The sequence below is a fragment of the Amblyomma mixtum genome, chromosome 6, assembly GCF_055824585.1.
Source record: "Amblyomma mixtum isolate Tamu chromosome 6, ASM5582458v1, whole genome shotgun sequence".
NCBI lineage: Eukaryota > Metazoa > Arthropoda > Arachnida > Ixodida > Ixodidae > Amblyomma > Amblyomma mixtum.
This window is the reverse complement of record NC_143017.1, coordinates 85,085,062-85,096,722: the sequence shown is the minus strand read 5'-3', so window position 1 is coordinate 85,096,722 and position 11,661 is coordinate 85,085,062. Positions and strand designations below refer to the sequence as shown.

The following is an 11,661-nucleotide window of genomic DNA, read 5'->3' as shown; positions in this document are numbered from 1 at the left end:
ATATGGTCTTTATATACCCAGATACGGCCAAATCCGTATATAGCCATATCTGCGAACAGTCATATATGGATGAATATACTTATATGGGCCATATATGGCCAAATATAGATAAATCTGTAATGTCCATATTTGGCTGGAGCTTATATATGGAGCTAGTTCTATATACGAACATATACTGACAGATCTGCACATAACCTTATATACTTTTGGTTAAATGTTGAGGGGAAATTTTCCTTAAGGCGGAGCAGACTTCCATTAAGGTATTAATTACTTATTCGCATCCATCCAAGCACAGTCATACACCATGTCCCCAGACCAGAACGAATCTTTTTACGAAAGAGCAAAAGTTTCTGTGGAAGCTGTGTCGGGTCCCTTTGTAGCCGTGTGACTGCTTGGCGGAATGAAAATGAGTGATTACTCCCTTATAAAACCTTATAAGCTTTCATATGGAAATATATAATAAATGACAGCCTATGTATATGTGCCCTCATACGGCGAGATCTACCGAAGGAGACGGTACAAAAAAAATTGAAGAAATCCAACGATTTGCGGCGCGCTTCATCTGCAATCTCTGCAAGCACCTAGGCTCCCCTTCTCCAATGTTGCAGGCTGCTACTATCACATTAGCCAATAAAGAGTGAACCTGGGGCGTGGCGTCTCCAAAAAGTGATGGAGGGCGGCCAAACAAAAGATGTAATGAAATTAGTTGCAACCATTGCAGAATGCTGTCATACATATGCCGTTATCGCCACATGCAGACGTAAGCGACTGTGCAGTACGTCCTTACCGCTACTACTTCAGATATGTAATACAGCTTAAATTTTTGACGTAGATTTTTATTTTAAAACTTTGAGAGATACGTTGGTGCTGTGTAGGGGGGTTATACAGGATGGTTAACATTATGTAAGCGATAAACCTGATTTAATAGACGATTAATTAACTAACATTAACTAATAAACATTTTATTTTGAGTCTGAGGGGCAATATTATGTTGCGAAATTAAAGGCCGTCATCGTAAAAGGTGAGCCCAGTTTCTAACTTTTTTTTTAATTGGTATAGGAGTTTCAAATATCGAGCGCCAGATTTTGCGCATTTCAAAGCTCGCTGAGTTGGTTTACCCGCATTGAAAATGCATAAAACTGTCGGTCACTTTTTTTATGCATCAAACACGGACACCGTTTGTGTTTTTTATGATGTAGAAAAAGTTTCTTTGAATTCGGCGACGATACGACGCGCAGCGACGCGTTTATGAATATGCGAAGCGGACAAGGCAATTCACTGAGCTTGCAAGTGTGTATGTTCAGTATTTCGAACCACATTAACGATTACGAAAATTTAAAAGCTAAGGTTATCTTTCTTTACTGACGGCCTTCATTTTCGCGATACAGACTTACGCCCCAAAATCAAAATTATGAAAGCTGATTAGTTAAATATAATTAATCATTTTTCAGATTATTGAGCTCTATTACGTACATAATGCCCGTCTTGCTGTACGGTCCACCTTCACTGACCAAACCAACATATCTCTCGCACTTTGTAAAATAAAAATCTGTAAACGTTAAAAAATGTCATCCAATACATCTCTAAGTGCTGCTTTAAATTGAAAAACCACTCGGTTTTATACTGCTCTAAAGCTCCTGATAATCATATAGCATAGGGAACACAAGTAACACAACTACCACACAGAAATTTCGCAGGAAATTTTATTGGGGTACATTTAATGCTCTTGTGGTTCTATAGTTCTGTATGCTTCTTATCGTCGATGCTTTTCTTTCTCGCTCCTTATTTCGCTGAGTTTAGTGCCCACGGCCAGCAACAGCAGCTTTCCGGAGAGCTCCCGCCCCTTCTTGGTCGGCAGGGCCGTTGTGTAGGCTGCGTGGGAGATAATTTAGAGCGATCATGATATAAATCTGCGCAGAATTATGCACTGAATCCGAGACAGCCTACTGTAAAATCCATTGTGGGCTATTAAAGGTGCCCTGCTACGTACATAAAGCATGGGTTCTTTAATCTTTGTATGCAGAGTAAGGGACATTGTGAGTCCTGAACGCGCAATGAGATCACCGAAATCATAATATTTGATATTTTAATCTTCGCTAGTAATGCTTGTTTCGAGCCGATGGTGTCGCAACGCGGCGGCCATTTGCGGCAGCGGAAATGAGGTGGCATCCAGATAGGGCGCTGCCTTTCTCATTGGTTGGGCGTCCAGTTTGCATATTGTTCCTTCATACTTGCGAAATGGATCCAAAATATTATGTCTCTGAGTACTGCAAGCTTTTTCGCATGCCACAAAAACTGGAAAGAAGCAGGGAAAGCGAACGAAAACTAACAAGAATACAGCTAGGGGAGACACTTTCCATTCCGCTTCAAACCTTCATGGCGGCCAGCGCTGTTCAAAAAACGTTGGCTCAGACCAGAAAGCGCGCGCGTCGAGACCGGCCGTGACCATACCAAGACGGCAGCGAAAAAAAAGCCAGTCGACACACCTTGCCCAAAATGTGAAGAGAAAGGCCGGACAGGAGACGGGAGTCGAGTTTGGGGGGGAGGGGGGCTACCGCAGACAGCCTTGCAGTCCAACTCAAAAAGAAACTTCGGGGAATTTCCTTTGTCGTTAGTCACCCCTGCCCTTACTACGGCGTCGCGTACACGGGGGGGAAGACGCCGTCAAAATGCGCGGCTGTCTACAGCCCCGACAAAGCAACAACTGCATGCACGCTTCCGCTGCGTGGGCGCTAGGCGCGGTTCTGATTGGTAGCGCCCAATGTCGGTACTGGGTGAGTGAAATGGGAGAGTGAAATGCGTTTTCGCCTCAGCTTTTCATTTCGAATTTTCAGAGTGGAATAACTTTCGCTTGCATGCCCCGATTTCAATAATTCTTTTTGCTCTGGTCTCTGGAACGCATGATGAATCTATTTAATAATATTAACTGGTACAGAGCAAATCATCGCGATGCCCCTTTAAAAGCTTAGTCTCATGCTTTTTTTTCGGGCTTTACCATTAAAGTTTCCTGGCACAACCGCGAACGAAAACAGGTATACGCCAATTGTTTCTGAAACACGTTCGTTCGCACTAACCACCCGAAATAAAACGCGTACCACCTCTTCATTCCACTGCTCCTGCTTAGCTGTAGAGCGCAAGCCTTGTGGCAAATGTAATGGGGCCATTGTCACCTAATTGGATACGCAGAACGCAGCAATGCTGATCCCGTGTTAAAATAGAATTCGCACTATTAAGGCGGAAGCCTTTAATGCCTCATCGTTGTAAGCAGGAGTTGTCGACAGAAAATGTCACGCTTTTCAATTGGTCGAAATGCTCGTGACGTCACAGTGCGCGAATTTCAAATGGGGCCAATTGTACTTTGGCTAGTAACCATGCAACCAATCAAAGGGATCGTATAGTGCTGCTCCAACTAAGTGGGACTGAGTTTAGTTAATTACTTAATTAATCAATTAGCCTAATTAAGATAGAGGAGAATGAAGAGGACAGAATACAGAGGAAAAGAAAAGAAAGACGCGCGTCGCAGCGACAACAGCGTCCGCGGAAGGATACGCTGCTGAAAAAACAGATAAGTACGAAGCCGCGTTCGCTCCACCACCACGCACTTCCCCACTCAGTTCGACGTTGCTCGTTTCATATACGTTGTGTCGAACATCCTAGACAGTTCCAACATTTGACAGGTGAATGACAGAACACGATGGATAGAAATACAATGATATAAATATGAAATAGCCTAATTAACCTTTCTAGTTAGACCGCATAAATCAATAAAACCGAGAACGAAATTGGTCGAGTTGGGGAATCGAACCAGGGTCTCCGGAGTGCGATACGAGCACGCTAGCCACTCCGTAATGCCAGCTGAATGGTTTGGAATGAACAAAGGCGCGTCTAGCTAATACGGCGTCTTCGTTCACTCCCATCTTCCCCCTTTCCCTTACGGCGAGGTGCAGGTGTCCACCCAGATATGCGAGAGAGATACATTTCCTTTCCTCAAAAAATAAATTTACCGTCCAGCAAGGCGTACAGCCGAATTGGCGATGGCGTTCTGTGGACTCCCTGGCAGCGTTGCAAGACGCTGTCGCGTTCCACTCTTACAGGCGAAGCTTAACGTGTTAACCACACATCAGTAACACACGCAGACAGCCAATGGACGCGTCATTCGCTGGTAGCACTTGAATCATCATTCACAACCACATTCGTGGCAGAATGCTGTACTCAGGCTTTCGCCTTGCACCACTTTAGTCGCCAAAGTGACTCCTAATTTTTTACTTACGACAATGAAAAGGGTTCAGTTCCTGATACGTGCATATGAGAGAATCCATTACAGCTTGCTGTCTACGTCTCGTTACTTAGAAAATACATCCCTAACTAGCCCCGCAATGTGCTTAGTGAGGTTAGTCTATGTTTTTTGCGTTACACAATTCATGTCATGCACTTGAACTACCGCTGGCAGGAACGCAACTCGGTGGAGGTAAAAATTTCGCTACTGAAAAATGAGAGATTATTCTCCGACTGCACATAGCCCAGCTTACAAATAAATCATGCATTATGATACCATTTAGCTTAATTTATAGCCCTATCATCGAAAACTGCCGACAGCATTGGCAAAGGTAAACAACAAAGCAATACGGGAAAAACAGTAAATGGTTGTTCACGCTTACCTGAAATATTGATGATTGCAGGTTCACAGAAACCTTGGTATTTCCCGCTCACTTGCACCCTGGATCCTTCCGATGGCTCGTCATCCCATGCATGCTTGGCACAGGTCATTTTAACGCCGTCAAAAGTGTCTTCTTCCTCAAAACGCACAAGTGTGGCGCTGTACCATGATTTCAAAGGGAAAACAAGTGGATGCAACAACGGATTGCTCGCCCGGCAGGAAAGTGCGTAGCACACTGCAGAGTCCGGCTTCTAGCTCTGTGCAACAGACGACAGTCAAGGGTGGCGCCACCAATGCCTTCCTTAGCAGATATCTGTGCATATCTGTGCATGTCAGATATCGGCACCTGCGCACGGGCGCTCACGCGCGCGTCAGAAGCGGGGTCCGGTTTACAACAATGGGAAGACCGCGGGGGCTCTCGGGGACTCTTTTTCTTCATGGCTTGAAGCTCTTTCAGCCTCCCCTAAATTTTCTTGGAATCCTTGCAGATCCCCAACCATCTCTTGTTCACGGCTTGACATTTTTTTCAGTCGGCTCCCGAGGGAAAGCGAGCCAGCACCAGGAGCATGGAGGTTCATGCCACTTTTCGACGCCCGTCGCGGCGCGTGCTGGGCGCGCAGGCGCTTCGCGTGTATGCCTTGGAAGTGTCCATCGAGATGGGGCTTTATATCGCGTGTATCTTTATCAAAATAAATATAACTAACGATACCCCTGCTGCGTCGTTGCTTGAAATCTCGTCGAACCGATCGCCACTCGAGTCGACGGAGCTTTGCGGAAATTGAGAAAAAGATATCTTAGCGGAAAGTTGAGCACTCTTCGGCGTCCGGCCGACATTCCACGGTTTCAAATGCTTACGAAATGCGAACAGAGACCGCCCCTGTCATTGGCGGTGGCCGTTATCTTGCCTCAGAGCCGCGTCCCGCAACTGTTTCGGCCCTCTTGATTTTGACATCTGCTGCTCACTTGTTTCTTCTCCTCTTTGTTTAGCACACTGCTTGCGTTGTCGCTAATTTAGTGCTTCAAGTTAATGACTCGTCATTCAGCATTTACAGCGTGCGCGTGAAATTTCAGCGGGAATACACAAATGTCGACTGCACTGCAGTACCACCGTTGTCTGCATACCTGTGATCGTTTGTATGGCATAAAACGCAAGCTATGTTAAATATTCTCTTTCTGATGCGCGGATTGCAACTGTACTTGTTTACAGAGCATGATCACTGCAAGAAGACCGGATGTTTGCGATGAAACACTTGATAGCCGGAGAACTGGCGCTTTCCGGTCGTGGTAGATCCGCTTTCTGTCATACCACAAATATTCGGTGCTGAACTGCTTTATCCAGAAGCATGTTCGACGATTAATCGCATCGACGAAAATGATCTCATTTGTTATCCACGAGCGGCGCCAGTGGTCGACTGTTGACGGCTCCCTAAAGCAATGCTCGGCATGCCGGGTGACACCGGTGCTTCCCGCTCGTTCTATTCGTCCTGCGATATCAGCAATCCTCCGCTAAGGGTTACAGTTTACAAAACTTCACCTATGACCATTTGCATTCGCCAAACTTGTGTATTCGCTCTCCACAAAAGCCGAGACCACATACGCGAACAATGCCGACTAGCACTTATTCGTCGAAAGCAAGTGTCTCATCGAAGCAGCTAATGACGGCGCTGGAGAGCTCGGAAAGCGCCGTGATATGGTCTGGTTGCGTGCACAATGGACTTCAATTCTAGAGACAAAAGCTATCTTTCTCTGATTTAGTATTTTTTGCAGTAATATGGGGAGTCATCATATTAAGAAGCAAACAGAAGGATCGTGAGCGTCAGGTTCATTATAAGGTTCAGGCTGTACAATCCAGCCGGAATGAAACGCGAACACGCATATTGCCTTCTTTTTCTACATTGCAGAGAGGTGTTCACTTGCAGCCAGTTTAAAAATATGTACTTCTGTAGACCCTTCACCCAGACACAGGAATCAGGCTAGTTCTGCACTACAGTTGAAAGTAGACAGGCAAAATATTTTTTTTTTTTTTTTCACATGCGCTGTTCGCTTGCCATGCTGTAGACGGAACAAAGTGGGCTTAACTGTTAACATGTGACCAGTAAATAATTTACATTGCATTTTTTTTCTCTCATGGTGTTTCGAATGGGGTTTTAATAGCCGGCTGGGATGTCGAAGTTTAGTATAGGCACCATGCGCTGCGGTTTGGCGAGCACGAGTGACGTCATCTGGGTAACAGGGAAGGGGGGGGGGGGGGAGGTGGACGTTGCTCTCTCGTTCAGTTTGCAGTCAGCTAGGAGAGCGCCAAGATATTCCCTCCGAAACCGTAAACAAACTTCGCTAATGATGGGAGGCTCGACCTACTGCTGTGTTTATATATCAAAATTAAAATTTCATCTCTTTTCATGGAGACCATGCATGCTTGCGCATGCATATGAGGGTCCACTGGAACGGAGTCTATTTTGGAGCTAAATTCATGAATGCAAACTGGGAGCGGATTTACATAATCTGGAGTGTTTTCAAGGTGCCATCACTGGTAGGAGTCCTAGGAGTTGTTTTGTTTCTTTGTGTAAAGAGAGGGAATGCGCTGAGTAATAGGCAGTGGTTTTCGGGGGCGTTCTTGGAGAGGACATCTTTAGTTTCAGACTGCGGTTTTTTATACATCTGTGTGGTTCAGCGGGTTAGGGCAGTTTTTTTTACATGCGTGCGTGCGCGTTGTGGGTACGATGTAGTTTTTCTGAGCGTGCTTATGCAGTTTTTCACGATGTTTCGCTTATAAGTTTTTCTGTATGGGTTTGTATCACGTTGCATAGAGCGGATTTAAAATTTTTATATTGATATCGGTGAACTCCCGACATCTAAAACCCTTTTCTGGATCAATAGAAAAAAAAAAACTAGAAAATACATTACATTTTGTAACGTAATTTATTGAATTTTACATCGCTAAACCCTTCCTAAAGTTTACCATCACAATGCGATACATCACGGCCAAATTCCTTTGCTGTCCCTAATTAAATTAATGCCCTGAGGAAATACCTAACACAAAAGTCCTGTAACATACTCAGCAAGAAATGCTTAGTTTTTTTGTTTACTTACACCAATGCTTCTCTGAGCGGAATACATGTACATAAAACAAAGCAGTGTTCATCCTGAAGACATCTAGTATATAGCACTACCATTGTCTGTGTGTAGTAACGATGCGTTTTTCGCCATTCCAGCCGACCATGTTATGTATGTGGATGTTAGGTATGCGGCTGATTTCATTATGTGAGTGAATTAGACACCTGTCCTTCAATCTGCAAGGGCACTTAAAGGAGTATGGACACCTAACTTTTGGGTGCGTGTTTTCTTCTTTGTAATGATGCGTGAGGCATTATTATACATGGAGTACCACGTGGTGTTCCTACAACTGCTAAATAATTTATTATCGATTTTTTCTCTTGCTGTTTAAAATTCAATAACTCAACTATGAGTGGGACGTCAGTGAGTGAGGCATGAAAAACTGCGATATAATCGCTGCGTCCTCGTTTTAATTCACTACAATGCTGAAGCCAGTCAGCCAGCTTCACTATCCGGACTTGTAACGAATGTAAAACAGCACTTTTTTCATGCCTGCTTGTCATTTCCATTTTCGAAATTCTGTGTGGGCACGTCGCCGGCGGAGCGCATGGAGTCAGCAACGCCTCGACTGGTGCCGGTGCTGCTCGCGCTGCTGACACTCTCTTTCATTGTGAGCATGTGCCGTCCTGCTCGTGGGTGCACAAAAGAGGGGTTGCCGCTCGTTGTGAGTCATCACTGGAATGCCGCGACGTTGAGGGAGTGAAGAAACGTATTGTTGTGTCCGGTGCTGCCACAATAGTTCTCACAACATCAACAGCCAAGAGCAGCCTGTGGAACTCTATAGATTTCCTGGACATATGTCCCACATTCCTGAAAAAAATATTCAATACTCGAAATTTGTAATCTACTGCCGAGGAAATTTTGGAGGTAATGGTGAATCTTTTCGATGTGTAGCAAAATCTTGCAGAACTTTTCCATCGCTCGCATCGAGCGATAACAAAAATATTAATAGCAAGACAGAAAAAAACAAAAACAATGCAAGCATGTCGACGGGAGGTTGGTATAGTGAAATCTTCCAGTGTATAAAAAAAATGCGTTCATACACTTTTTCCCATTCAAAAATGGTTTTCCTCGGAATTGTTGTCTGTGAAATGATTGAGAACGAGAGACGGCAAGCCTGGATAACTTCTGTGCGCAAGCTGAAGTAGGCGGTTTTCTCTTGCTAAATTGGTTTGGTATGTTGCGCGTGTGTATTAGTTCTGACGAATTTTCATTGTAATTCACTAAGCATGCAGTGTTTAGTCGTACAGCTCGCGCTAAGGAAACAATTTTTTTTTTTTTTGCCAGTAAAGCCCTCCGCCGGTCAGGTAACTCAAACAAATATTTTGGAGGCTGACATCAACAGCTGCGTTAGGCAGACCCGTGTGAGGCAAGGTCAGTGATCGCCTCATTGTTCCTTTGTGTGACGCCCGGCTCAATTTCCGAAGTTATTTTGCTAGATGTAAAAAATGTCTCAAAGTAAAAGTAGTAAAGATATTAGCTTGCACATGAGCGAGCGTTTGAATATGAGAGATGGCTCTGCAAATAAATTGTTTTGGGAATGCACATGCGCTGCAATCGGCATTACATTAAATGTACCAACCACTGCGTAGTGATTGACCAAACTAGAGCATTTTTTCTGTTAGCCGTAAGCCAGCATCTGGTAAACGCATTTCGCGCGTTTGTTTTTCTTTTCAGCCTCGCCTATCTTTATTTTACGTCCAAATAAACACATACTCGTTATTATTCAGCGAAAAACGTAATGAAATTCCAACTATTTGGCAAAGAAAGTTGCGTACATCTAACTGCTCAGCTACCCAACAAAATTAAGTATTTTGCGAAAATTTCCCTGCCATAAAAAAAAGGTATTAAGCTCGAATTCCGCGTCTTAAATAAACTTGCCATTTACTTGCGACACACATTTCGCGGCAACGGTAACGACGGTTTCGTCAACAATCTGCTCCACGAAGTGGAACTGATGCACTGTCAGTTCTCTTTATTTTTTCAAGTCGGCGCAGAAAAAAAAAATCGCTGACCACTCTTTCTTGAAACCTACACCTGAGAGGGTACTGTCGCGATAGAAGGAAATGCGAACAGCGCGGCGCCTAATTCGAACATAAGTACCCTACAGACATGAATTCCAGTTTCGCAGTGCGTAGGCAACATGCTGTTCACATTATTTTCTATCGCCCTTGTACATTTTCCTAGTTCTCTTAATTTCGTCAGCGTTCTAGCACGAAGGAAAAAGCAAGCGTCAGCGCAAAACAGATTTCCAGGCAGTCCAACACGTGTAAAACATGTGCGGAACTGGTCTTTTTTCAAGAAAAAGGGCTCAATGGGAGGGGTGACAGGTCTGCCCTGTCAATTGTGGGGAGTCGCGGGAGACGCTGCTTTTCACTCGCGCTTGTAGCGCCCCTCTGCCAAGCTCTGGTTCCCTCGGCGTGCCTTCCGGAGCGAAAGAAAGAGAGAAAGTGACACGGAGCTGGACTAGCCACCCGCCAGCTATCTTCTAACTGAGCACTGCCGAGGGCGGCAATGTGTCGCTTTTCTGCTGTTCTGGGAGGGGGGGGGGGGGGGGGGGGTTCTCGAGGGTCCGCTTTTTCACCGCCTCAGCAGCGCCATCTCTCGCTCAGTAGGGTAAGGAACATTTTGCCGTGAGTGGTGGCTGACCGTGGACACAGCGGCGACTCATTTATTACGCAAATAAAGTATGTCTTGCTTCCCCGTGACTGCCGGTCTCAGAACTGGCATCTGAATATCGGCCGGCAGGGGAGGGTTGATTATGAAGGGAAGAAAAAGTTGAGGTGAAAAGAAACAGACCAACGCGCATAGTATCAAAAACTATTTGCAGAAGATTTTTTACAAACTGTTCAGCTGTGGCACAACAGTCGGAGTAGAATGGCGAGCTTGGTCAGTACACCACGGAGACTCGGCGGCGCGGAATAGGCGATGGGTAAAAGATTTGCGTGCAGCTGTGGAGTTTTTCTCGTCTGCATTGTAAACGTTTTGCTGGCAACTCTAGATGGATGAATTTCCAAACATTTTGTATTTTTTCTCTGACAATTATACTAGAGCGTTTTAATCTTCATCCCTGTGCCGCAAGCAGCGATGTGTTATTTAGGCTCCTGGACAAGAAATGCCTGTATGCTGCAGCGGTTTTGCAAACGTTTATTGTCTGGCATTACCGCAAACAATGCAGGTTTCCCCTTCCTTAAGAACGACATAGTTTTGGGGAACAGCGCCCAAAGAAGGAACGTACAGCGCGCCACCGGCTTGATGGTTTGAGTATTCATCACGTTTGCGAAGGGGCTGAGTTCGATCCCCAAGCGCTTGTTGTACGTTCGGGAATCTATAATCTATCAATGTTCCTAGAAACTATGATTTCGATCGCAACCAACTCGCTGGACTTGTAATCCGCTTATTTAGACCCAGTCAGGAAGGTTTAGTTCGTCAGGAAGGTTCGAAGTCCACCGAAGATAGAAAGCACATATATGCATGTATTAGTGCATTTAAATCATAGCAAAGTTTAATGTGATTTATAGCACTGTACTTTAATTCACATAATTAAACACCGCTACGTAATAGCAGTCTAATTTGATTGAAGCCGCAATCATAAAAAGCTTAGTATCTTGTTGTGCGGTGTGTTTCACCATCTTAATTAACCAATAATATCATGTTTGACACAAAGTTAATTATATAAGTTCGGAAGTATATGGCCCAAGAATCCCATATATGAGGTCGGATATGTTCCATATATGCGAGATTGTTTCCATATAAGGATTTGAAGGTCCCCATATAAAGAAAGAGCATCTATATAAGGACGCAAATACGACTATATATATCAGTATATGGCACTATATAAAGTACCTTATGGCCGTATCTGCCCATATTTGTGGTCTTATACACCCATA

At 44.6% G+C, this 11,661-nt stretch overlaps 1 long non-coding RNA gene across 1 annotated transcript; it reads right to left on the bottom strand.

Annotated features, from left to right (window-relative positions):
• Window positions 1-1,702: 1,702 nt before the first annotated feature.
• On the bottom strand, window positions 1,703-6,091 carry LOC149339581 (uncharacterized). The gene is made up of 2 exons (XR_016283812.1): window positions 4,659-6,091; window positions 1,703-1,872 (listed from the first exon to the last, which is right to left on the bottom strand). It is a non-coding gene; the product is annotated as an uncharacterized LOC149339581 (long non-coding RNA).
• Window positions 6,092-11,661: the final 5,570 nt, after the last annotated feature.